General features: G+C 58.7%; 1 protein-coding gene across 28 annotated transcripts in view; it reads right to left on the bottom strand.

Moving 5' to 3' along the window:
- LOC138843201 (uncharacterized) overlaps positions 1 to 27,632 on the bottom strand; it is a 205,904-nt gene that overhangs the window by 113,588 nt on the left and 64,684 nt on the right. The window contains exons 2-3 of one of the 28 annotated variants that reach the window (XR_016214363.1): positions 17,374 to 17,481; positions 15,924 to 15,994 (exon numbers count right to left, since the gene is read on the bottom strand). The exons of 22 other annotated variants lie outside the window; for them this stretch is intronic. The gene's annotated coding sequence lies outside the window, so the exon portion shown is untranslated. 5 more of the 28 variants (XR_016214371.1, XR_016214370.1, XR_016214366.1 and 2 more) reach the window with 5 other exon arrangements.

Here is a 27,632-nt window from a genome sequence, read left to right as displayed (position 1 = left end):
TCTGGGGGCTGCGTGTGCAGGGTGTGTGCACACCTGCTCTGAGACCCCTGGGAGTTGTGAAAGCAGAGGCACCGTGCCGAATCCTGGGTGTCCATGCTCAGACACCACCCTGTGGAGACAGGAAGGGGCGGTTCCCGTGGGCACTGTGACAGCCGAGGGACCCAGGCCCCGAGGAGCAGCCTCCAGGATCAAGTGACTGCAGTGAGCCCGCCCAGGCCGCACCTGCCCCACATGTGCTCTGCTGGTTACCACACCCACGCTGCCTCCTCACAGCCTGTGTCTCCTCACAGATAGTGGCCTCACACAGACGCTGCACGGCCAAGGACACCAGGCACGGACAGGAGAACCAGGACTCCAAGCAGGGTGGCCTGACCCTGACCTGGGTTCTTTTTTTTTTTTTTTTTTTTTTTTTGACAGGCAGAGTGGACAGTGAGAGAGAGAGACAGAGAGAAAGGTCTTCCTTTGCCGTTGGTTCACCCTCCAATGGCCGCCGCGGCCGGCGCGCTGCGGCCGGCGCACCGCACCGATCCGATGGCAGGAGCCAGGAGCCAGGTGCTTTTCCTGGTCTCCCATGGGCTGCAGGGCCCAAGCACCTGGGCCAGCCTCCACTGCACTCCCGGGCCACAGCAGAGGGCTGGCCTGGAAGAGGGGCAACCGGGACAGAATCCGGCGCCCCGACCGGGACTAGAACCCGGTGTGCCGGCGCCACTAGGCGGAGGATTAGCCTAGTGAGCCGCGGCGCCGGCCTGACCTGGGTTCTTAACCACGGTCGTCCTCAGCTCCTGATTGGACACACGAATGCGCAGTAAGAGGTCTGGAAAGAGACTCCCCAGGACGCTGGGTCAGGAGCATGCGCCCTGCGGCTTCCCCCTCTGTGCAGCGTGCAGTCGTGGGACTGGGCTTTGGGAAGACAGAAACAAGTTCTGCAGGGCTAAATCAGAGGTGCTGCCGCCCTGCCCCAGGAGGACCCCACAGCCCCAGGCCTGCTCCTAGCTGTGCCCAAACTCACACCCCCAAAATCACCCACACCAAGGCAAGGCCGCGCTCAGCATTTCCTGGGACCCAGGTGACCACTACAAACTCTCCCTGATATGGAGCACCTGCGTCTCCCCGGGGAGATGCCCGGGCCTCTGTGGCTTCCAGCCTGCAGGTGGTTCCAATCCCGGGGCGAGACTGGGAAGAGCCGCCCGCTGCCACGGCCCCGTTGGTGTGCAGCTGCTCAGTGGACGCCTGTGCAAGGGGTGGCTCCGGGGTTCCCATCCACCCCGCCCCAGGCGCCCTCTGGGTCTGCTCGTCCCACTGCAGGGATCCCCAGGGCGCTCTGAGGACGCCAGACAGAGAGCCTTCTCCTGGGCACCACCGGAAGCTTCCTGAACCACAGAACTCCCATGCCGGCCTCTCCCCCAGCAGTGCCCCCAGCAAGGTCCCCAGAGGATTCAGAATCCATCCCACCACCCTCTGCAGGGAGCCAGACCACAGCACAGAGAGCCAGGCAAGGGAGGGGCTCACCTGGTGATGGCGCTGTGTAGTCCCAGTGCGCTCTGTCTGCAATGTGGGGAACCAGGAGCGCTGGGGGCCAGGCACAGACCCAGCCCGCAGGCTCCTGACCCCGTGGTGTCCTTCTCAGACTCAGGCTGCACTGTGAGCCCAGGGTCCACGGGTTCGAGCTCCAGATCAGAAAGCCACAGGACCTGGGTTCTGACCCTGAGCTGGGAGAGCTAAGACCGCAGGCCCAGAGAGAGCCCAGCTCGCCCTTCCTCTGCCGCCCTCCTGTCTCCGAGGAGCCGCCCACTCGGAGGTGGAGCCCATGCCTGCTCAGACTCCCATCTAGGATCCACACACTCCTAAAGCCGCATCCAGTCACCCAATCTTCCCGTCTGGGGGCAGCAGAAGGGAGGGCCCAGCACCTAGGACACCCAGAGGCTCCACCCTGCACCCAGCTCTCCAGCCTCCCCTATCTGGTTTCTGGAGACACCGGACCAGGGCAACAGCCAAGGTGAACAGAGTCTTGGAACTCAGATGCTAACAAGGCCCTTCGCTCGAACGTTTCTAACTTCATGAAACGTCACCTAGCCGACCTGTGCTCCACCTAGGGATGAAAACATGACATCAGGGAAGCCTTACCAGGTGTTAAAGAAAATTCATGGGAATCATGGATTTGGACCAGGCACCAGCACTGGGCCCACACCCCCTACCCAAACAGATTCATCAGGGCCACGGGGCTGGGGCTGCGGCACAAGACCCAGAGGCAGTTCATTAATCAGGTAGTGAGCAATTAACTAGTTAAGAGGTGCCCGACTGGCAGGTGTGGGGACTGAACTGGAGCCCTGGTGCTGATCTCCCCACCTCACTTCCTGTTGTCCAGCAAAGCTGTCCCACCTGTCATGGAGAGGGGTCCTCAGCACCTGCTCCAGTTCTGGGAGCTGCCTGACTAGTGACCATTTCTCTGTGATAATGCTGTCCTCACATGGACTCCACTCCATGCACCTGGCCTAAGAAGCTTCCTTTAGTCACAGGAAAGAGTTGTCTCTGAACCTGAGCCCTGAGCCAGGTCCTGGCATCTGCTCTTGGATGCTGACGCCCAGGACTCTGACCCCCAGGGCTCCCAGGTCAGGGGAGGAACAGAGGACACCTGGACTGGATAGGAAGAGAGGACAAAGAAGGGGAGAGAGAGCCTCAAATCAGGTTCAGGGCCTCCAACAAGGGGGGGGGACAGAGAGGCAGGGAGAAGGGGCAAGGACAAAGGAAAGGCCAGTGGGGGTCACAGGAAGGAGCCAGCTCCCCCACAGCCCAGGACCCACAGAGGCTGACAGCTCCCAGAACCCCGCCAGACATCAAGGCCTAAGGACCCAGCCCTACCAGCAGCCAGGGGAGTCTGGTGCTGTTCCGGGGGCTTCCTTGGAGGCAGGTGCTCCTGTCACTCACACCCCCTTGGCAGAGCCAGAAACAGAGCCCCGGGGATGGGAAACCAAGGCAGTGGCATCCGCGGGCACTGGAGCCAGGACTCAGCCCAGGCCCCGGGCGCGGCTCCAAGCTGCCTCCTTCAGGCTCCCAGCGCTCCGCTCCCCGGTGTGTGAGCACAGGTGCCCGAATCAACACTAAGTCCTTCATGTTTCTCCATCCACAAATTTATGACCTAATGGATTTCTCTTAAACTCCTATTTAAACAGTTAACATGCAGGCACAGAGGCAGTAGTGCAGGGCAATCCCTGGGCACCAACAGAGGCAACGAGGTTCTTCCCAGGCAGCAGCTGCTCCCCGGGGACAGAGGAGCCACAGAGTTCTGTCCTGGGGCAGCGAGGACGAGGGACATTCAACACCTGTTCAGGAAGGGCGAGGATTCTGAAAATGGGATTCTCAGGTCCATCTTCCAGTGGGCGATCGTGGTAACTTGGGGGCAGCAGAGAATCCACAGGGTCCTGTCCTTGGGGCAGCGAGGACAAGGGACATTCAACACCTCTTCTGGAAGAGCGATGATACTGAGCTGGGCGTCTCGGAGTCCAGCTTCCAGAGGACGATGGTGGTGACCTGTGGGCAGGGAGAGAAGCTCAGGGTCCTGTCCTTGGTGCAGCGAGAAAGAAGGACACTCTACTCCTGCAACCTCAGAGGCAAGGATTCTGAAGCTGGAAGTCTTGGAGTCCGTCTTCCCGTGGATTATGGGGAGACCTGGGTCACCAGAGACATAGCTCTGCTGCAGCATCTGCCGGGTAGACCCTTTGGTCGCCCCAGGGCCCTCTTGGATTTCAGAGGTCAGAGGGCTGGGGCAGGGACAAGCTGACAAGGGGAGAACACGGCCCTGTCATGCCATGGCCTGGTCCCTGGTTCCTGTCCTTGTGACACCCCAGGGCACTTTGACTAGTGACAAGGCCACAGACCAGCAGGGAGGTGGCAGGTGCCTCATCCAAGCCAGAGGAGATGCCCACCCTGGGGCTCAGCCCCCTGAGGACAGACACGGGGAGGCAGTGCTGGCAGAACAGAGCTGTAGGGATGCCAGCGCCCCTGCCAGGGCCCAGCACAGCCCTGGCTGCTGGCCTGCTCTACAGCTCATGGCAGGGAACACCGAGCCCGGCAGCCACAGAGGGGTCCCCTCTCCCACGTGCTCACCGCCCGTCGCACACCTGCAGGGCCTTGTGTGCAAGACTCATGAGGCCACTATGGCCCTCAGAGACACCATCTCCCAGGGGGGCATGTTGAGGCTCCAAGGACTGAAGGGCCCCACTGGAAGGTCAGGGGCTCTCAGGAGGGACGGGACCCGGATGTCTGAGTCTCAGAGGAACAGATGCGCTCCCCTCACTCCCCGCCCTTGAGAAATGGGCCACGGGCCTCCGGCACAGGAGCCATGGCCTGCAGGAAGGACAGAAACGCCCAGGACACGGTCTCCCTGCACCTGGCAGCCCCACCTCCACCTGCCCAGCGTCTGCGCTCCTTTGTCCAGGTGGGAGCTGCTGCATCTCCCATGGAGACCCCGGGGCAGTCTGTCTGTCCTGAGGATGGGATGGCGGTGAGGATGCTCCTAGGCACTCGGCCACACTGCCTGGCCCAGGGCTGGGGCAGCAGGGCAAGGACGAGCAGTGCCGAGACCTCGGCTCCACGTCTCAGGAGAGGGACCCCCGGCTGCTGCAGCCTGGGGCCTGTCAGGAGCTGCCGCGGCCTCCCCCCTCCGTAGACCCTGGTACAGAGCTGCACACAGCCAGTGCCCACGCGGGATGGCTCATGCTGCTGGAACCTCCAGAACCTGCAGGGGTGATCCCACAGCCCCTCTGCACTCTCCCCTGACCAAGGAGGGCCATGGGCATCAGTGTGAGTCCTCCCCCCTCCCCTATGCACCTGCTCCATTGCTGCACACAGATGCACAGCCAATGGACACCCTGGCTGTCTGGGGTGACCCCGCCCCTCTGTGGGTGAGTCCCTTACCACCAAGAGGTCCTTCCACAGGAAGTCTTCTTGCTGGTACAGATCAGGTTTCCGGGGCTTCTTTGGATCCTAAACCTTGTAGAGCCACCTGGACTGGGCAGTAGTTACCTGTGCAGGGGAGAGAGGAGAACGCACTGCCACCACCCCTGCCCTGCAAACATGGGAGACCACAACGGAGAATCCCCCCAGGCTCCATCTCGCAGTAACAACCCTTTCTCCCGCCCCCCGTGCAGACAGCACCTGTCCCACCTGACAGCCTTCTCAGCTCATCCAGGAGCCGCCATGGACACCTCCTGGCCCGCTCTGCTGAGGGACGCGGGAGCCACTGGGGACACAGAGGGCTTGGGGGACCACAGTCAGTCCCCCCCCGGGAAATCCCCATCCAGGATGGAATTCTGGCCTCGGGATTCTGCTCCCTCTCCCGGGGCTCCCAGGAAGGGAGACGAGTGGTGCACAAATGAAAATGCAACAACAGAAATCAAATGAACAGAAATCAAAACACAAAAATGAACAAACTCACTCTGCTCCCGTTACCAACAGAAAACATAAACTGTATCAACTACACCAGACCAACCACGGAGACTGTTCTTTTGAAGAAAATGTTAAAATGAGAAAACACAAAATGAACATGAATGGTGGCAGGAAACAAAGTAAAATAGAAAAAGGACAAAGTATTCAAAATGGAAAAAGAAAAAGCAAATTTGACCAAACGGGAGCAGCAGGATCCAATTCTTCCTCCGGATTCCTCTCCCTCTCCAGGGCTCCCCCAGGAAGGGTCAGCAGGGCTGACGTCTGGGAGACCCCGAGCCAGCAGCTGACACAGATCAGCTCTCACGGCTCTGACTCCTTGAGCACAAACGAAGATGAAACCAACAGAAATCAAATGAACAGAAATCAGAACACAAAATGGACAAAGTCAGCTCACATCACCAACAGAAAACAGGAACTAAATGAACTCAACTAGACTCACAACTGAGACCGACCCTATTGAAACAGTTAAAAGTGAGAAAACACAAAAAAGGAATAAAGCATAAAGAAAAAAATTCATAAAACTTCACTGTAATAAAAATCCAAGCAGACTCACAGTCTTATTAAAAAAAGGGAATAAAAATGAGAAAAAAACTCAAAGTGAACAAAGGTAAACCAAATAATGGGAGAAAATATAAAGAACAACCACAAACAAGAGGAAAGCCAAGGAAAAAAGTGAAGAAAAAATCCAAATGGAAATGAAATATCTAAGGAAAATCAATAAGAAAGGGAAAAAGAATACGAATACTGGAGGAAATCATAATAAATAAAATAGAAAAAAAAAACAAAATAATCAAAACAAAAAAAGAAAAAACAAATTGGACCAAAACAACAGCAGCTTGAAGAATAAAAACAAAACAAGAAAACAAACAGGCAGCTGTTCCCAGCCCCAGGTCCCCGGGACAGCGCTTCCTGGGCAAATGACAGAACCCAGGCCCAGCCAAGGCTTTGTGCAGGCAGCGGGCATGACATCACAATGGTGCCTTCTGATGTCAGAGCAGGAAACCGCAGCAGGTGCTGCCCTCTGCTGGTTTACACAGGCGCCTTTCCACTTTAAAAAAAAAAGAGAAATTCTTTCTTAGGTTGAAGAGAGAGATATTACTGTTTTGAAATTAAACCCTGTACGATATTTCAAAACCTTTTCATTTCTAGTCTTAGCATCTTCCATAATTTTGCCTTTTGCAGACTCAGTGTATCCACTCCTTTCTCTTCACCCCTTGAATGATCGCCTCAAACCATGGTGCAGCGTCACTGGCATCGCGACGCTACATCAAATGTTCTGTCACTCAAGTCAGCGGTGCTGTGACGGAGCTGTAAAGCCACGGCTCACGGGGCCTGCGTCCCGAACGAGTGTCTGTTCAGGTCCCAGCTGCTCCACTTTTTGTTTTAAAGGGATTTCTTTATTTATTCGAAGGCAGATGGAGAAGGACAGAGAGAGGGAGACAGAGAAGGTCCCCGTGTTAGCACCACAAACTCTGTGCACAGCAGGAGCCCCAGCAAACGTGACTGACCTGGGCCATCCCACAGCCTACCGGTGTGCAACCTGGTGGGGAAACCTTTCCTACAGAGGCTGCAGGGGGGCTCCTGCAGGACCTGGTGTCCCGGATCTCGGGGGAGACCCCAGCACAGCCTCTGTCTGCCCTGAGGACTCCCCTATGGGCTCATCCACTGCTGGGAGCTTCGCAGCCATAACCTCACTCCCTCTCTGCTGCCCGTGGCCCTGGCCCCTCCTGCCAGAACTGGGCCAGGGAGTCACAGCACCCGGGCCACCAGCGCAGCCCAGAGCTCAGGCCTTCCCTTGGGCTGCGCATGGACCTCGAGGCCCCGGCAGCACCCGTTCTCCTGAGATCCCCGCAGTCCACGTGGGTGTCAGAGGGGACTGGGCTTGACCAAGGAGAAACAAAACTGGGGCCTAATCAGGGGTCCTGCTGCCCCTGCCCCAAGAGGACGCCCACAGCCCCAGTCTGCTCTTCCCTGTGCCCAAACCCACACCCCACATAACCCGCACACTACCCAGGGCCCAGGTTCAACGTTTCCTGGGACCTCTGCGAGTCAGTGGAAAACATTCCTCATATTTAACACCTGGATCCTCAAGGGGAGATGCCCAGGACTCTGGGGCTTCCAGCCAGCAGGTGGTTCTAATCCCGGAGGGGTGTTCGAGGAGCCACCCGCCGCCACAGCCCCTTCAGTGTGCAGCTGGTCAGAGCACGCCTGTGTCAGGGGCAGCCCCCAGAGCCCCACCACCCAGCCACGCGAGCCCTCTTGGTTCTCACGGTCCACAGCAGGGATCCGCAGAGGCTCTGAGGACGCCTGACAGAGGTCCTTGTCCCCTGCCCCACATGGAAGCCTCCAGAACCCAGAAATCCCAGACCCCACCTCTCCCCCACCTCTGCATCCAGCAATGTCCCCAGAGGATTCAGAATCGTCATGCCACAGTTCCCGGGAGCCAAAGAGAGGGTGCAAAGGAGGGGTGCAGGGGAGGGGGTCTGTCAGAGGAAGGGGCTCACCTCTGATGGTGGCTGAAAATTCCAGGGGCAGCCTTCTGCCAAGTAGGAAACCAGGAGAGCTGGGAGCAGGTGCACACCGAGTCCGCAGGACCCAGGACCAGGACCCAGCAGGTGCCGGGTTCTTCTCGGTCTCGGGCTGCAGCCGGGAGTCCCAGGCCACGGGTGTGAGTTCCAGAGTGGAAAAGCCACAGCACCGGGGGCTCTGAGCCCTGAGGGGGAGCACTGAGACACACAGGCTCCATGAGAGCCCCGAGCTGCCCCTGCCCTGCGGCCCTGTTCTCTCCGAGTTCTGGGTGGGCTGGATGGTGCTGCCCACGGCGAGGGCACATCCCCACAGTGCTGGACGCGCTCATCTGGGCCCCACAGAAACTCACAGACACCCCGGTTCGCTCAGTCTTTCCCATCGCAGGGGCCAGGAGAGGCGCAGGCTCCACACCTGCAGGCACTCTGAGGCTCCACCCTGGGCCCGGCTCCCCCTGCCTTCCCAGATATCCTCATTGCAGGAGCCCAGAAGAACCGTCCCAGCACAGTGGCCCGGGTCAACAAGGAGTCACAGACTGAGATCCTAAGCACGTCTATGCACTCAGACGTTCTTAATTTAATAAAACGTCACCTAGATATCTCTTTTCTACCTCTGCACGGAAAAGCCTTATCAGGTGCTAAATAAAATTCAAGGAAGACATAGACTTGGACCAGGCACCTGCACTGGGCCCAAGACCCAACTCAGACAGCTTCATCCAGGCCCTGTGCTGTGGCTGTGGCACAAGGACCTGTATCTAGTTCACTAATTAGCAATTAATCTGTTCAGCCGTGACCGCCCTTCAGGTTGGGGACTGACCTGGAGCCATGTCGCTGATCTCTGCACCCACTTCCCGTGGCCCAGCAGTGCTGTGCACCTGTCCTGGATGAGCCACCTCAGAACCTGCTCCATTCCCAGAGCTGCCTGGTTCTGGTATCATTGTTGTTGTATGATGCTCTTCTCAGATACACTCCACTCCATGTACTGGCCTAAGGACGTTCCTCTGTCACAGGTGGAGCTGTCTCCTCCACACTGAGCCCCTGGGCCCAGGGCTGGCAGCTGCTCCCGGGTGCTGACACCCAGGCTCTGCCCCAGCTGCTCCCTGTGTGGGGCAGGAATCAGCAGCCACCTGGGCCTGGGAGGAACCGCTCACTGGGGAGGGGCCTGGCTCTTCATCTCGGCCTCAGTTTCCCTGTTTGTGAAGGAGGGGACAATGCCCACAGCCCAGGTCTGCAGGGGTGGGGCTGAGGCAGTGAATGCAAGCTGAGCCTGAGGCAGAGGCCCAGCTCCACAGGGAGCCAGAGGGGGAGGGGTGGGCACCCAGCACCAAGGCAGCCTAGGTCCAGGCTCACCTGTGCCCCTCACGCCTGTGGCCTCTGGGGATCTGAGTCCCCGACAGCACAGCTCTGTCAGTGGGAATCACCTGGCCGAGTCTCAGACACTGCACATGGAAAGGTTCTTGGCCAAACCAACCCCAGCCTCTCCCAGCCAGGGGTTCTGGGGGCACCTGTTAGAGAGGTGCTCACATCACCAACAGAAAGCAGGAACTAAATGAACTCAACTAGACTCACAACTGAGACTAACCCTATCAAAACAGCTAAAAGTGAGAAAACACAAATAAATGAATAATAAAACATAAAGAAAAAAATCCCAAGAACCTGAACTGTATAACAAGCAAAGCAGACGGCCTCACAGTCTTAATAAAAAAAAAAAGGAATTAAAAAAAGGAAAAAAACTCAAAGTAAACAGAGAGAAACCCAACAATGGGAGAAAATATAAAAACAACCACCAACATGAGGAAAGCCAACAAAAAAGTGAAGAAAAAATCCAAATGAAAATGAAAAATCCAAGGAAAATCAGTAAGAAAGGGAAAAAGAATACGAATACTGGAGGAAATCATAATAAATAAAATAGAAAAAAAAGAACAAAATAATCAAAACAGAAAAAGAAAAAAAATTGGACCAAAACAACAGCAGCTTGAGGAACAAAAACCAAACAAGGGAAACAAGGCAGCTGTTCCCAGTCCCAGGTTCCCGGGACAACGCTTCGTTGGCAAATGACAGAACCCAGGCCCAGCCTAAGGCTTTGTGCAGGCAGCGGGCATGACGTCACAATGGCGCCTTCTGATGTCAGAGCAGGAAACTGCAGCAGGTGCTGCCCCACGCTGGTTTGCACAGGCGCCTTTCCACTTGAGTAAGACAAAGACTGCAAAATCCTTTCTTGGGTTGAAGAGAGTGATATTGGTGTTTTGAGAAATTAAACCCTGTAGCATATTTCAAACGCTTTTCATTTCTAGTATTAACATCTTTAATAATTTTGCCTTTTGCAGACTCAGTGTATCCACTCCTTTCTCTTCAACACCTGAATTATCACCTGAAACCATGGTGCAGCGTCACTGGCATCGCGACGCTACATCAAATGTTCTGTCACTCAAGTCAGCGGTGCTGTGACGGAGCTGTAAAGCCACGGCTCACGGGGCCTGCGTCCTGAATGAGTGTCTGTTCATGTCCCAGCTGCTCCACTTTTTTTTTTTTAAAGGGATTTCTTTATTCGAAGTCAGATGGAGAAGGACAGAGAGAGGGAGACAGAGAAGGTCCCCGTGTTAGCACCACAAACTCTGTGCACAGCAGGAGCCACAGCAAACGTGACTGACCTGGGCCATCCCACAGGCTACCAGTGTGCAACCTGGTAGGGAAACGTCTCCGACAGATGCTGTAGGGGGCTCCTGCAGGTCCTGGTGCCCCTGATCTCAGGGGAGACCCCAGCACAGCCTCTGCCTGCCCTGAGGACTAGCCTATGGGCTCGTCCACAGCTGGGAGCTTTGCAGCCATAACCTCACTCACTCTGGCCCCAGCCTGGGAGGCAGGATGACCACCACCATTTCCCAGCATGGGGGATGTGTCAGGTCCATACGGGATCAATATGGGACACCCAGGGAGGCAGCAGTCCCGGCCTGGGGTGGAGCCCATAGGCCAGGAAAGGGAAGACAGGACGAGCAACCATTGGAAGTTCCCTGTGGGAGGAACAGAGGACAAGGCGCAGGGAGTGTCAGGTGCTCCTGGCCTGGCTGCTCCTGGGTCCACTTGAGGACAAAGAAGTGGAGAGGGAGCCCCAAATTCAGCTCAGGGCCTCCCCCAGGGAAGGGACAGAGAGGCTCAGAGAAGGGGCCCAAAAGGTCAGCTCAGCAGTGCCTGCTCCCTCCTGGGCCTGCACTCAGCACTGCCCAACAGCACCTCTCCAGGGACCCAGCAGGGGGCGCTCACCCCAGGCAGCCAGTTCACAGGGCAACCTGGGGCCTGGGGCCCTGCCTCCCTGAGTCTTGGGCCCTGCATTCGGGCTGCCCCTGCCCTTGGGCCTGGCATCAGGGCTGGACATGGCTTGGAGACCTGGTGCCAGATGTGAGGACAGAACCCTGACCCAGGGGCCCGACATCTGTTTACCACTGGAAGGCCCCACTCTGCCACTGAGGGCCAGTGAACATCTGCCACTTTCCTGACATGGACAGCCCCAGGGTTCCAATCTCCCCCAACCACAGACACTGTGCAGTGGCCTCCCTTACACACGCCCACTCTGAAGTTCTAACTCGCTGGGTGCAAAGTACCAGGGGCAGAGGTGGCAGCAGATCCCTCCCTGGTTGCCTGGTCAGTGCCCAGGGCTGTGACCGCTGTTGGCCCTGTTCTTCCCCTGCTCCACCCTCCTGATGGGCGCTCACACTGGGCAGATGTGGCTGTGCCTCTTGGGATGAGGTCACTGCCGAGGGCAGGCGAGTCCTGGCTTCTGCGGTCACCCTGTGGTAGGTCAGCTGCTGAGCGTCTGTCCCCGCAGGCTGTCACAGGATGGTGACCCTGATGGCAGGTGATGGTGTCCCTGGAGGTGCCCCTGCTGAGGGTTCTGTCCCTGACTCAGACTTGTTCTGCCAACTATAGAGCTATGACTGGCATTGGCTGTTGAGGGCTCTGGGCACTGGGTCCATGTTCATTGCCGCCTGCCTGGGCTGAGCTCTGTCTTGGAGTGAGCCCTGTTCTGATGGTCCCTGGGGCCCAAGCACTGCCACTGGTGGGCTCTGTGGTGAGCTGCAGGACGTGCTTCACTCACAGCCGCTGCTCCTGCTGCTCCAGGGAGGGCGTGCTACAGCGCCATGTCTGTCTGCCTTGTCCTCCCTATGGGCCAGGGTCTGGGGACTCTGAGCCATGCCCCCAAGCCACAGCCACAGGTCTGCCTCAGGGCTGGAGGGCCAACCCCAACCCGCCAGAGTGGTGGAGGTGCTGCCAGCGCCTCCTCACTGATGGACAGGGCCGTGTAGCTGCAGGGGCCGGCATCGCTGTAGACTGCAGGATCCAATGCTGGCAGGGCCGGCTCGGGGTCCCGGCGCTTCCTGAAGGCGGTGAACATGATGGTGGGGACCTTCCAGGAAATGGGCGCCACATCCAACAAAACAGAGAAACCCATGTGGAAGTGACAGCTCGTGGGCTCCCTAAAGCCCTTTATAGCACTGAGACCCAGGGTGCTGGGCTCCTCGGACCTCTGGTCACAGAGCCTTGGTCCCGGGGTTCCCTGCACTGAGCAGCTTCCTGCACACACGTGCTGCCCGAGGCTGCTCTTGCAGAGACGAGCACCGGGCAGCGCAGTTCAGCCAAGGCGGTGCTGTGTCGGCTCCCACCATGGAGGAGCTGCAGCCTGCTAGGGAGGGGCCACACTCCCAGGGCCAGAGCCAGAGCCCCCAGGGCCCCCAGGAAGCCCCTTCTCCCTCCCTCTCTGCTGCCTGTGGCCCTGGCCCCTCCTGCCAGAATGGGCGAGGGAGTCACAGCACCCAGGCCACCAGCGCAGCCCAGAGCTCAGGCCTTCCCTTGGGCTGCGCATGGACCTCAAGGCCCCGGCAGCACCCGTTCACCTGAGACCCCCGCAGCCCACGTGGGTGTAAGAGGGGACTGGGCTTGACCAAGGAGAAACAAAACTGGGGCCTAATCAGGGGTCCTGCTGCCCCTGCCCCAAGAGGACGCCCACAGCCCCAGTCTGCTCTTCCCTGTGCCCAAAACCACACCCCACATAACCCGCACACTACCCAGGGCCCAGGTTCAACGTTTCCTGGGACCTCTGCGAGTCAATGGAAAACATTCCTCATATTTAACACCTGGATCCTTAAGGGGAGATGCCCAGGACTCTGTGGCTTCCAGCCAGCAGGTGGTTCTAATCCCGGAGGGGTGTGGGAGGAGCCGCCCGCTGCCACAGCCCCTTCAGTGTGCAGCTGGTCAGAGCACGCCTGTGTCAGGGGCAGCCCCCAGAGCCCCACCACCCAGCCACGCGAGCCCTCTTGGTTCTCACGGTCCACAGCAGGGATCCGCAGAGGCTCTGAGGACGCCTGACAGAGGTCCTTGTCCCCTGCCCCACATGGAAGCCTCCAGAACCCAGAAACCCCAGACCCCACCTCTCCCCCACCTCTGCATCCAGCAATGTCCCCAGAGGATTCAGAATCGTCATGCCACAGTTCCCGGGAGCCAAAGAGAGGGTGCAAGGAAGGGGGCAGGGGAGGGGGTATGTCAGAGGAAGAGTCTCACCTGTGATGGCGGCTGCAAAGTCCCAGGGGCAGCCTTCTGCCAAGTAGGAAACCAGGAGAGCTGGGAGCAGGTGCACACCGAGTCCCCAGGACCCAGGACCAGGACCCAGCAGGTGCCGGGTTCTTCTCGGTCTCGGACTGCAGCCGGGAGTCCCAGGTCACGGGTGCGAGTTGCAGAGTGGAAAAGCCACAGCACCGGGGGCTCTGAGCCCTGAGGGGGAGCACTGAGACGTGCAGGCTCCATGAGAGCCCCGAGCTGCCCCTGCCCTGTGGCCCTGTTCTCTCCGAGTTCTGGGTGGGCTGGGTGGTGCTGCCCACGGCGAGGGCACATCCCCACGGTGCTGGACACGCTCATCTGGACTCCACAGAAATTCACAGACACCCCGGGTCAAACAGTCTTTCCCATCTGGGGGCAGGAGAGGGGGGCTCAACACCTGCAGGTGTCTGAGGCTCCACCCCGGGCCCGGCTCCCCCTGCCTCCCCAGATCCAGTCATTGGTGATGCCCAGAACAACCGTCCCAGTACACCGGCCAGGGTCAACCAGAGTCACAGAACCAAGTTTCTAAAACAAGGCTTTGTATTCCGATTTCAGAATTCAATTAAACGTCACCCATCCACCTCTTCCTACCTCTAGACGGAAGACAACGTCACAGGAAGCCTTACCAGATGCTAAATAAAATTCATGGGAAGCCACGGACTGGATAAGGGACATGCACTGGGCCCAAGACCCAACTCAGATGGCTTCATCCAGGCACTGTGCTGTGGCTGAGGCACTAGGGTATGTATCCAGAACACTAATTAGGCTGTGAGCAAATAGCTAGTTAAGTGGTACCCGACTGGCAGGTGTGGGGACTGAACTGGAGCCCTGGTGCTGATCTCCCCACCTCACTTCCTGTTGTCCAGCAGAGTTGTGGCACCTGTCATGGAGAGGAGTCCTCAGCACCTGCTCCAGTTCTGGGAGCTGCCTGACTCGTGACCATTTCTCTGTGATAATGCTGTCCTCAGATACACTCCACTCCATGCACCTGGCCTAAGGAGCTTCCTTCAGTCCCGGGAAAGAGTTGTCTCTGAACCTGAGCCCTGAGCCAGGTCCTGGCATCTGCTCCCGGATGCTGACGCCCAGGGCTCTGACCCCAGGGCTCCCAGGTCAGGGGAGGAACAGAGGACACCCGTACTAGATACGAACAGAGGACAGAGAAGGGGAGAGAGAGCCCCAAATCAGGCTTGGGGCCTCCAACAGAGGTGGGGACAGAGAGGCAGGGAGAAGGGGCAAGGACAAAGGAAAAGGCCAGTGGGGGTCACAGGAAGGAGCCAGCTCCCCCACAGCCCAGGACCCACAGAGGCTGACAGCTCCCAGAACCCCACCAGACATCAAGACCTCTAAGGACCAGCCCTATCCAGCAGCCAGGGGAGTCTGGTGCTGTTCCGGGGGCTTCCTTGGAGGCAGGTGCTCCTGTCACTCATACCCCCTTGACAGAGCCAGAAACAGAGCCCCAGGGGGTGGGAAACCAAGGCAGTGGCAGCATCATGCACTGGAGCCAGGACTCAGCCCAGGCCCCGGGCGCGGCTCCAAGCTGCCTCCTCCAGGCTCCCAGCATTCCGCTCCCCGTGTGTGGCCACAGGTGCCCGAACCCACACTGAGTCCTTCATGTTTCTCCATCCACAATTTATTGACCTAATGGATTTCTTTTAAACCATAAATCAGTTAACATGTAGGCACAGAGGCAGTAGTGCAGGGCAATCCATGGGCAGCAACAGAGGCAACGAGGTTCTTCCCAGGCAGCAGCTGCTCCCCGGGGACAGAGAATCCACGGGGTCCTGTCCTTGGGGCATGAGGATGAGGACATTCAACACCTGTTCAGGAAGGGTGAGGATTCTGAAGCTGGGCGTCTCGGAGACCACCTTCGGGTGGACGATCATCGGGGCAGGCAGAGTAGCCACAGAGTCAGTTCCTTGGGGCAGTGAGGACAAGGGACATTCATTACCGCTTCTGGAAGGGCGAGGATTCCAAAGCTGGGCGTCTCGGAGTCCTTCTTCCTTTAATGATCGTGGTGACCTGGGGGGCAGCCAGGGAACCCATGGGGTGCTGTCCTGGGGGCAGCGAGGACAAGCGACATTCTACACCTCTTCTGGAAGGGCGAGGATTCTAAGCTGGGCGTCTCGGAGTCCATCTTCCTTTGGACAATCGTGGTGACCTGGGGGATGGCAGAGAAGACACGGGGTCCTCTCCTGTTTGCAGCGAGGACGAAGGACATTCAACACCTATTCCTGAAGGGTGAGGTTTCGGAAGCTGGGGGTCTAGGAGTCCTTCTCGTGGTGGTAGATTGTTTTGTGCTGGGGGCAGCCAGAGAAGCCACAGGGTCCTGTCCTGGGGGCAGCGAGGAAGAGGGACACTCAACACCTCTTCTGGAAGGGCGAGGATTCTGAGCTGGGCGTCTCAGAGTCCATCTTCCTGTGGACGCTCGTGGTGACCTGGGGGCAGGCAGAGAAGCTCGGGGTCCTGTCCTTGGGGCAGCGAGGAAGAAGGACACTCTACTCCTGGAGACCTCAGAGGCAAAGATTCTGAGCTGGAGGTCCTAGAGTGCGTCTTCCCGTGGAACATGGGGAGACCTGGGTCACCAGAGACATAGCTCTGCTGCAGCATCTGCCATGTAGACCCTTTGGTCGCCCCAGGGCCCTCTTGGATTTGAGAGGTCAGAGGGCAGGGGCAGGAACAAGCTGACAAGGGGAGAACACGGCCCTGTCACGCCATGGCCTGGTCCCTGGTTCCTGTCCCTTTGAGACCCCAGGGCACTTTGGTGACAAGGCCACAGACCAGCAGGGAGGTGGCAGGTGCCTCATCCAAGCCAGAGGAGATGCCCACCCTGGGGCTCAGCCCTCTAAGGACAGACATGGGGAGGCAGTGCTGGCAGCACAGAACTATAGGGATGCCAGCACCCCTGCCAGGCCCCAGCACAGCCCTGGCTGCTGGCCTGGTCTACAGCTCACGGCAGGGACCTCCGAGGCTGGCAACCACAGAGCGGTCCCCTCTCTCACGTGCTCACCACCCATAGGCACCGTGCAGGACCTGTGTGCAAGACTCATGGGCCACTGTGGCCCTCAGAGACACCCATCTCCCAGGGGGGCACGTTGAGGCTCCAAGGACTGAAGGGCCCGACTCAAAGGTCAGGGGCTCTCAGGAGGGTGGACCTGGACATCTGAGTCTCAGAGAGGAGCAGGGCGCTCACCTCCGTCCACGCCCATGGGGAATGGGCCAGGGGCCTACGACACAGCAGCCATGGCCTGCAGGGAGGACAGAAACGCCCAGGACACGGTCTCCCTGCACCTGAAAGCCCCACCTCCACCTGCCCAGCGTCTGCGCTCCCTTGTCCAGGTGGGAGCTGCTGCATCTCCCATGGAGACCCCGGGGCAGTCTGTCTGTCCTGAGGATGGGATGGCGGTGAGGATGCTCCTAGGCACTCGGCCACACTGCCTGGTCAGGGCTGGGGCAGCAGGGCAAGGACGAGCAGTGCCGAGACCTCGGCTCCACGTCTCAGGAGAGGGACCCCCGGCTGCTGCAGCCTGGGGCCTGTCAGGAGCTGCCGTGGCCTCTCCCCTCCTTAGACCCTGGTACAGAGCTGCACTCAGCCAGCCCACGCGGGATGGCTCATGCTGCTGGAACCTCCAGAACCGGCAGGGGTGAAGCCCGCAGCCCCTCTGCACTCTCCCCTGACCAAGGAGGGCCATGGGCATCAGTGTGAGTCCTCCCCCCACCCCTCTGCACCTGCTCCATTCCTGCACACAGATGCAAAGCCAGTGGACACCCTGGCTGTCTGGGGTGACCCCGCCCCTCTGTGGGGTGAGTCCCTTACCACCAAGAGGTCCTTCCACAGGAAGTCTTCTTGCTGGTGCAGATCAGGTTTCTGGGGCCTCTTTGGATCCTAAACCTTGTAGAGCCACCCGGACTGGGCAGCAGTTACCTGTGCAGGGGAGAGAGGGGACCGCACTGCCACCACCCCTCCACTGCAAACATGGGAGACCCCAACTGAGAATCCCCCCAGGCTCCATCTCGCAGTAACAACCCTTTCTCCTGCCCAGTGCAGACAGCACCTGTCCCACCTGACAGCTTTCTCAGCTCCGGCCCCAGGATCCGCCATGGACACCTCCTGCCCCGCTCTGCTGAGGGACGCGGGAGCCACTGGGGACACAGAGGGCTTGGGGGACTGCAGTCAGTCCCCGCCCAGGAAGTAGACATCCAGGTTGGAATTCTGGCCTCGGGATTCTGCTCCCTCTCCCGGGGCTCTCCCAGGAAGGGAGACGAGTGGTGCACAAATGAAAATGCAACAACAGAAATCAAATGAACAGAAATCAAAACGCAAAAATGAACAAACTCACTCTGCTCCCGTCACCAACAGAAACCATGAACTGTGTGTACTACACCAGACCAACAACAGAGAATGTTCTAGTGGAATAAAATGTTAAATGAGAAAACACAAAATGAACATGAATGGTGGCAGGAAACAAAATAAAATAGAAAAAGGACAAAGTAATCAAAATGGAAAATGAAAAAACAAATTTGACCCAACAGGAGCAGCAGGATCCGATTCTTCCTCCGGATTCCGCTCCCTCTCCAGGGCTCCCCCAGGAAGGGTCAGCAGGGCTGACGTCTGGGAGACCCTGAGCCAGCAGCTGACACAGATCAGCTCTCATGGCTCAGACAACTTGAGCACAAAAGAAGATGAAACAAACAGAAATCTAATGAACAGAACTCAAAACATAAAATGGACAAAGTCAGCTCACATCACCAACAGAAAACAGGAAATAAATGAACTCAACTGGACTCACAATTGAGATTGACCCTATCGAAACAGCTAAAAGTGAGAAAACACAAAAAAGGAATAAATCATAAGGAAAAAAATTCATAAACCTTCACTGTAATAACAATCTAAGCAGACGATTCACAGTCTTATTTAAAAAAAAAAAAAGGAAATAAAAATAAGAAAAAAACTCAAAGTGAAAAAAGGGAAACCCAATAATGGGAGAAAATATAAAGAACAACCACAAGCAAGAGAAAAGCCAAGGAAAAAAGTGAAGAAAAAATCCAAACACAAATGAAATATCCAAGGAAATCAATAAAAAGGGAAAAAGAATACGAATACTGGAGGAAATCAAAATAAATAAAATAGAAAAAAAGAACAAAATAATCAAAACACAAAAAGAAAAAACAAATTGGACCAAAACAGCAGCAGCTTGAAGAACAAAAACAAAACAAGAAAACAAACAGGCAGCTGTTCCCAGCCCCAGGTCCCCGGGACAGCGCTTCCTGGGCAAATGACAGAACCCAGGCCCAGCCAAGGCTTTGTGCAGGCAGCGGGCATGACGTCACAATGGTGCCTTCTGATGTCAGAGCAGGAAACTGCAGCCGGTGCTGCCCTCTGCTGGTTTGCACAGGCGCCTTTCCACTTTAAAAAAAAAAAAGAGAGAAATTCTTTCTTAGGTTGAAGAGAGAGATATTACTGTTTTGAGAAATTAAACCCTGTAGGATATTTCAAAACCTTTTCATTTCTAGTATTAGCATCTTTCATAATTTTGCCTTTTGCAGACTCAGTGTATCCACTCCTTTCTCTTCAACCCCTGAATGATCGCTCTCAAACCATGGTGCAGCGTCACTGGCATCGCGACACTACATCAAATGTTCTGTCACTCAAGTCAGCGGTGCTGTGATGGAGCTGTAAAGCCATGGCTCATGGGGCCTGCGTCCCGTACGAGTGTCTGTTCAGGTCCAGCTGCTCCACTTTTTTTTTAAAGGGATTTATTTATTTATTTATTCGAAGGCAGAGAGAGAAGGACAGAGAGAGGGAGACAGAGAAGGTCCCCGTGTTAGCACCACAAACTCTGTGCACAGCAGGAGCCGCAGCAAACATGACTGATCTGGGCCATCCCACAGGCTTCCAGTGTGCAACCTGGTGGGGAGTCCTTTTCCTACAGAGGCTGCAGGGGGGCCCCTGCAGGACCTGGAGTCCTGGATCTCAGGGGAGACCCCAGCACAGCTTCTGTCTGCCCTGAGGACTCCCCTATGGTCTCGTCCACTGCTGGGAGCTTCGCAGCCATAACCTCACTCACTCTGGCCCCAGCCTGGGAGGCAGGATGACCACCACCATTTCCCAGTGTGGGGGAGTGGTCAGGTCCATACGGGATCAATATGGGACACCCAGGGAGGCAGCAGTCCCGGCCTGGGGTGGAGCCCATAGGCCAGGAAAGGGAAGACGGTCAGGAGCAACCACTGGAGTTCTCTGTGGGAGGGGCAGAGGACAAGGCGCAGGGAGTGTCAGGTGCTCTGCTGGCTGCTCCTGGGTGTCCTGAGGACAGAGAAGTGGAGAGAGCCCCAAATACAGTTCAAGGCCTCCCCCAGGGGAGGGACAGAGAGGTACAGAGAAGGGGCTAAGAGGGGCAGCTCAGCAGTGCCTGCTCCCTCCTGGGCCTGCACCCAGCACTGCCCAACAGCACCTCTCCAGGGACCCAGCAGGGGGCGCTCACCCCAGGCAGCCAGTTCAAAGGGCAACCTGGGGCCTGGTGCCCTGCCTCCCTGAGCCTTGGGCCCTGCATTCAGCCTGCCCCTGCCCTTGGGCCTGGCATCAGGGCTGGACATGGCCTGAGACCTGGTGCCAGATGTGAGGACAGAACCCTGACCCAGGGCCCAACGTCCCTCGCCAGAGTCCCTTTACCACTGGAAGGCCCCACTCTGCCCCTGAGGGACAGTGAGCGTCTGCCACCCTCCTAACAGGGACAGCCCCAGGGCTCCAATCTCCCCCAACCACAGACACCGTGCAGTGTCCTCCCTTACACACGCCCACTCTGAAGTTCTAACTCGCTGGGTGCAAAGGACCAGGGGCAGAGGTGGCAGCAGATCCCACCCTGGTGGCCTGGTCAGTGCCCAGGGCTGTGACCGCTGTTGGCCCTGTTCTTCCCCCTGCTCCACCCTGCTGATGGGCGCTCACGCCGGGCAGATGTGGCTCTGCCTCTTGGGATGAGGTCATTGCCGAGGGCAGGCGAGTCCTAGCTTCTTCGGTGACCCTGTGGTAGGTCAGCTGCTGAGCGTCTGTCCCCGCAGGCTGTCACAGGATGGTGACCCTGATGGCAGGTGGTGGTGTTTCTGGAGGTGCCCCTGCTGAGGGTTCTGTCCCTTACTCAGGCTTGTTCTGCCAACTATAGAGCTATGACTGGCATTTGCTGTTGAGGGCTCAGGGCACTGGGTCCATGTTCATTGTCCCCTGCCTGGGCTGAGCTCTGCCTTTGGAGTGAGCCCTGTTCTGATGGTCCCTGGGGCCCACAGCGCTGCCACTGGTGGGCTCGTGGTGAGCTGCAGGACCTGCTTCACCCACAGCCGCTGCTCCTGCTGCTCCAGGGAGGGCGTGCTGCAGCGCCCTGTCTGTCTGCCTTGTCTTTTCATGGGCCAGGGTCTGGGGACTCTGAGCCATGCCCCCATGCCACAGCCACAGGTCTGCCTCAGGGCTGGAGGGCCAACCCCAACCCGCCAGAGCGGTGGAGGTGCTGCCAGCGCCTCCTCACTGATGGACAGGGCCGTGTCGCTGCAGGGGCCGGCATCGCTTGCAGACTGCAGGATCCAATGCTGGCAGGGCCGGCTCTGGGTTCCGGCACTTCCTGAAGGTGGTGAACACGATGGTGGGGGCCTTCTGGGAAATGGGTGCCACATCCAACAAAGCAGAGAAACCCACATGGAAGTGACAGCTCGTGGGCTCCCTAAAGCCCATTATGGCACTGAGCCCCAGGGTGCTGGGCTCCCCACTCCTGGTCACAGACGCCTCGGGCCAGGAATTCCCTGTGCTGAGCAGTTTCCTGCACACATGAGTAGGTCTGACAGAGCCCAACGCCGCCCTGTGGACATGAGGACCCCGGGGGGCAGGGGCCAGCGTCAGCCAGGGCTACACGCCCCCTTAGTGTGCAGCAGTTCAGTGGACGCCTGTGCAAGGGGCAGCTCCTGGCTCTCCGTCCACCCAGCCACCTGGGCCCTCTTGGTTGTCAGGGTCCACAGCAGGGATCCACAGAGGCTCTGAGGACGCCTGACTGAGGTCCTTGTCCCCCACCCACCTGGGAGCTTCCAGAACCAACAGAAACCCCAGCCCTGCCTCACTGGCACATGTGTGCCCAGCAAGGTCCCCAGAGGATTCAGAATCGGGTCCAGCCACAGTTCCCTGGGAGCCAAGCACATGGCGCAAGAGAGTGGTGCAGCTGAAGGTGTCAGTCAGGGGGAGGGTCTCACCTGTGACAGTGTCAGGCAAGTCCCAGGGGCGGCCGTCTGCCCATAGGAAACAGGAGAGCTGGGAGCGGGCACAGACCAAGACCGCAGGACATAGTACCAGGGACCCAGCAGCCGCCGGGTTTTTCTCAGTGTCGGGCAGCAACTGGGAGTCCCAGGCCATGGGCGCAAGTGCAGAGTGGAAAAGCCACAGCACCTGGGCTTCTGAGCCCTGAAGGGGAGCGTTTACCCAGGCTCCATGAGAGCCCCGAGCTGCCCCTGCCCTGCGGCCCTGTTCTCTCCGAGTTCTGGGTTGGCTGGATGGTGCTGCCCAAGGTGAGGGCGCATCCCCACAGTGCTGGACACGCTCATCTGGCCCCCACAGAAACTCAAAGACACCCCGGGTGCTCAGTCTTTCCCATCGCAGGGGCCAGGAGAGGCGCGGGCTCCGCACCTGCAGGCACTCTGAGGCTCCATCCCGGGCCCGGCTCCCCCTGCCTCCCCAGATATCCTCATTGCTGGTGCCCAGAAGAACCATCCCAGCACAGTGGCCCGGGTCAACAAGGAGTCCCAGACCGAGATCCTAAAACACGTCTATGCACTCAGACATTCTTAATTTAATAAAACGTCACCTAGATATCTCTTTTCTACCTCTGCACGGAAAAGCCTTATCAGGTGCTAAATAAAATTCAAGGAAGACATGGACTTGGACCAGGCACCTGCACTGGGCCCAAGACCCAACTCAGACAGCTTCATCCAGGCCCTGTGCTGTGGCTGTGGCACAAGGACCTGTATCTAGTTCACTAATTAGCAATTAATCTGTTCAGCCGTGACCGCCCTGCAGGTTGGGGACTGACCTGGAGCCCTGTCGCTGAGCCACACCCCCACGCCACAGCCACAGGTCTGGCCAGTGAGCATCTGCCACTTTCCTGACAGGGACAGCCCCAGGGCTCCAATCTCCCCCAATCACAGACACCGTGCAGTGTCCTCCCTTACACACGCCCACTCTGAAGTTCTAACTCGCTGGGTGTAAAGGACCAGGGGCAGAGGTGGCAGCAGTTCCCTCGCTGGTTGCCTGGTCAGTGCCCAGGGCTGTGACCGCTGTTGGCCCTGTTCTTCCCCTGCTCCAGCCTCCTGGTGGGCTCTCACGCCAGACAGAGGTGGCTGTGCCTCTTGGGATGAGGTCACTGCCGAGGGCAGGCGAGTCCTAGCTTCTGCGGTCACCTTGTGGTAGGTCAGCTGCTGAGTGTCTGACCCCGCAGGCTGTCACAGGATAGTGACCCTGATGGCAGGTGATGGTGTCCCTGGAGGTGCCCCTGCTGAGGGTTCTGTCCCTGACTCAAACTTGTTCTGCCAAGTATAGAGCTATGACTGGCATTGGCTGTTGAGGGCTCTGGGCACTGGGTCCATGTTCATTGCCGACTGCCTGGGCTGAGCTCTGTCTTGGAGTGAGCCCTGTTCTGATGGTCCCTGGGGCCCACAGCGCTGCCACTGGTGGGCTCGTGGTGAGCTGCAGGACCTGCTTCACTCACAGCCGCTGCTCCTGCTGCTCCAGGGAGGGCGTGCTACAGCGCCATGTCTGTCTGCCTTGTCCTCCCTATGGGCCAGGGTCTGGGGACTCTGAGCCATGCCCCCAAGCCACAGCCACAGGTCTGCCTCAGGGCTGGAGGGCCAACCCCAACCCGCCAGAGCAGTGGAGGTGCTGCCAGCACCTCCTCACTGATGGACAGGGCCGTGTAGCTGCAGGTGCTAGCATTGCTGTAGACTGCAAGATCCGTCACTGGCAGGGCTGGCTCGGGTCCCGGCGCTTCCTGAAGTGGTGAGCATTACTGCTGGGCCCTTCCGGGAAATGGGCGCCACATCCAACAAAGCAGAGAAACCCACGTGGAAGTGACAGCTCGTGGGCTCCCTAAAGCCCTTTATGGCACTGAGACCCAGGGTGCTGGGCTCCTCGGACCTCTGGTCACAGAGCCTTGGGCCCAGGGGTTCCCTGCGCTGAGCAGTTTCCTGCACACACAAGCTGGCTGAGGCCGCCCCTGCAAAGATAAGCACCCAGCAGCGCAATTCAGCAGGGCAGTACTGTGTCTGCTCCCACCCTGCTGAGCTGCAGCCTACTAGGGCGGGACCACACTCCCACAGCCAGAGCAGAGCTCCCAGGGCCCCCAGGAAGCCCCTTCTCCCTCCCTCTCTGCTGCCCGTGGCCCTGGCCCCTCCTGCCAGAACTGGGCCAGGGAGTCACAGCACCCGGGCCACCAGCACAGCCCAGAGCTCAGGCCTTCCCTTGGGCTGCGCATGGACCTCGAGGCCCGGCAGCACCCGTTCTCCTGAGATCCCCGCAGCCCACGTGGGTGTCAGAGCGGACTGGGCTTGACCAAGGAGAAACAAAACTGGGGCCTAATCAGGGGTCCTGCTGCCCCTGCCCCAAGAGGACGCCCACAGCCCCAGTCTGCTCTTCCCTGTGCCCAAACCCACACCCCACATAACCCGCACACTACCCAGGGCCCAGGTTCAATGTTTCCTGGGACCTCTGCGAGTCAATAGAAAACATTCCTGATATTTAACACCTGGATCCTCAAGGGGAGATGCCCAGGACTCTGTGGCTTCCAGCCAGCAGGTGGTTCTAATCCCGGAGGGGTGTGGGAGGAGCCACCCGCTGCCACAGCCCCTTCAGTGTGCAGCTGGTCAGAGCACGCCTGTGTCAGGGGCAGCCCCCAGAGCCCCACCACCCAGCCACGTGGGCCCTCTTGGTTCTCACAGTCCACAGCAGGGATCCGCAGAGGCTCTGAGGATGCCTGACAGTGGTCCTTGTCCCCTGCCCCACATGGAAGCCTCCAGAACCCAGAAATCCCAGACCCCACCTCTCCCCCACCTCTGCATACAGCAATGTCCCCAGAGGATTCAGAATCATCATGCCTCAGTTCCCGGGAGCCAAAGGGAGGGTGCAAAGGAGGGGTGCAGGGGAGGGGGTCTGTCAGAGGAAGGGGCTCACCTGTGATGGCGGCTGCCAAGTCCCAGGGACAGCCGTCTGCCAAGTAGGAAACCAGGAGAGCTGGGAGCAGGTGCACACCGAGTCCGCAGTACCCAGGACCCAGCAGCCGCCGGGTTCTTCTCGGTCTCGGGCTGCAGCCGGGAGTCCCAGGTCACGGGTGCGAGTTCGGGAGTGGAAAAGCCACAGCACCGGGGGCTCTGAGCCCTGAGGGGGAGCACTGAGATGCGCAGGCTCCATGAGAGCCCCGACCCCACCCCTGCCCTGCGGCCCTGTTCTCTCCGAGTTCTGGGCAGGCTGGGTGGTGCTGCCCACGGCGAGGGCGGATCCCCACGGTGCTGGACACGCTCATCTGGACTCCACAGAAACTCACAGACACCCCGGGTGCTCAGTCTTTCCCATCTGGGGGCAGGAGAGGGGGGCTCAGCACCTGCAGGCGCTCTGAGGCTCCACCCTGGGCCCGGCTCCCCCTGCCTCCCCAGATCCAGTCATTGGTTGTCCGGAACAACTGTCCCAGTACACTGGCCAGGGTCAACCAGAGTTGCAGTACCAAGTTTCTAAAACAAGGCTTTGTATTCCGATTTCAGAATTCAATTAAACGTCACCCAGCCACCTCTTCCTACCTCTAGACAGAAGACAACGTCACGGGAAGCCTTACCAGATGTTAAATAAAATTCGTGGAAGGCAACGGACTGGATAAGGAACATGCACTGAGCCCAAGACCCAACTCAGATGGCTTCATCCAGGCACTGTGCTGCGGCTGAGGCACAAGGCCCTGTATCCAGCTCACTAATTAGGCTGTGAGCAATTAACTAGTTAAGAGGTGCCCGACTGGCAGGTGTGGGGACTGAACTGGAGCCCTGGTGCTGATCTCCCCACCTCACTTCCTGCTGTCCAGCAATGCTGTGGCACCTGTCATGGAGTGGGGTCCTCAGAACCAGCTCCAGGTCTGGGAGCTACCTGACACGTGACCATTTCTCTGTGATAATGCTGTCCTCAGAGAGACTCCACTCCACGGACTTGCCCTAAGGAGCTTCCTTTAGTCCCGGGAAAGAGTTGTCTCTGAACCTGAGCCCTGAGCCAGCTCCTGGCATCTGCTCCCGGATGCTGACGCCCAGGGCTCTGACCCCAGGGCTCCCAGGTCAGGGGAGGAACAGCGGCCCCCTGGACTGGACAGGAACAGAGGACAGAGAAGGGGAGAGAGAGCCCCAAATCAGGCTTGGGGCCTCCAACAAGGGAGGGACAGAGAGGCAAGGAGAAGGGGCAAGGACAAAGGAAAGGCCAGTGGGGGTCACAGGAAGGAGCCAGCTCCCCACAGCCCAGGACCCACAGACGCTGAGAGCTCCCAGAACCCCGCCAGACATCAAGGCCTCTAAGGACCAGCCCTACCAGCAGCCAGGGGAGTCTGGTGCTGTTCCCGGGGGCTTCCTTGGAGGCAGGTGCTCCTGTCACTCACACCCCCTTGACAGAGCCAGAAACAGAGCCCCAGGGGGTGGGAAACCAAGGCAGTGGCAGCCGGGGCACGGGAGCAGGGACTCAGCCCAGGCCCCGGGCGCGGCTCCAAGCGGCCTCCTCCAGGCTCCCAGCATTCCGCTCCCCGTGTGTGGGCACAGGTGCCCGAACCCACACTGAGGCCTTCATGTTTCTCCATCCACAATTTATTGATGTAATTGATTTCTGTCTAACTCATAAATCAGTTAACTTGCAGGCACAGAGGCAGTAGTGCAGGGCAATGCATGGGCACCAACAGAGGCAACGAGGTTCTTCCCAGGCAGCAGCTGCTCCCCAGAGATGGAGCAGCCACGGGGTCCTGTCCTTGGGGCAGCAAGGACGAGGGACATTGAACACCTCTTCTGGAAGGGCGAGGATTCTGAGCTGGGCGTCTCGGAGTCCATCTTCCTGTGGAGGATGGTGGTGACTGTGGGGAGCCAGAGAAGCCACGGGGTCCTGTGCTTGGGGCAGCGAGGACGAAGGAGACTCTACTCCTGGAGACCACAGGGACAAGGATTCTGAAGCTGGAAGTCTTGGAGTCTGTCTTCCCATGGAAGATGGGGAGACCTGGGTCACCAGAGCCATAGCTCTGCCCCAGCATCTGCCGTGTAGACCCTTTGGTCTCCCCAGGGGCCTCTTGGATTAGAGAGGTCAGAGGGCTGGGGCAGGGACAAGCTGACAAGGGGAGAACATGGCCCTGACACGCCATGGCCTGGTCCCTGGTTCCTGTCCCTGTGACACCTCAGGGCACTTTGAATGGTGACGAAACCCACAGACCAGCAGGGAGGTGGCAGGTGCCTCATCCAAGCCAGAGGAGATGACCACCGTGAGGCTCAGACCCCAAGACAAACACGGGGAGGCAGTGCTGACAGCACAGAGCTTAGTGTTGCCAGCGCCCCTGCCAGGGCCCTGCATAGCCCCGGCTGCTGGCCTGGTCTACAGTTCATGGCAGGGACCTCCGAGCCCGGCAGCCACAGAGGGGTCCCCTCTCTCACGTGCTCACCGCCCGTCCAGCACCATGCAGGCCCTTGTGTGCAAGAATCATGGGGCCACTGTGGCCCTCAGAGACACCCATCTCCCAGGGGGGCACATTGAGGCTCCAAGGACTGAAGGGCCCGACTCGAAGGTCAGGGGCTCTTAGGAGGGACGGGACCCGGACGTCTGAGTCTCAGAGAGGAGCAGATGTGCTCACCTCCTTCTGCGCCCATGGGGAATGGGCCAGGGGCCTCCGGCACAGGAGGTCCTGTGCCTGGGGCAGTGAGGACGAGGCACACTCCACCCGGATATCCAAGGCAGGAGCCACACGCTGTCGAGGAGACAGATTCTGGGAGCTGACATCACCTGGTTCCTCTAGTGGGAGTCCCCGGAGCCCTCAGAGCACTGAGCCCCAGGGTGCT

Source organism: Oryctolagus cuniculus, chromosome 10 (genome assembly GCF_051225735.1).
Source record: "Oryctolagus cuniculus isolate XC-2025 breed Fujian yellow rabbit chromosome 10, ASM5122573v1, whole genome shotgun sequence".
NCBI classification, from domain to species: domain Eukaryota; kingdom Metazoa; phylum Chordata; class Mammalia; order Lagomorpha; family Leporidae; genus Oryctolagus; species Oryctolagus cuniculus.
Note: the sequence above shows the minus strand (reverse complement) of the source record. Positions and strands in the feature narration are given on the sequence as shown.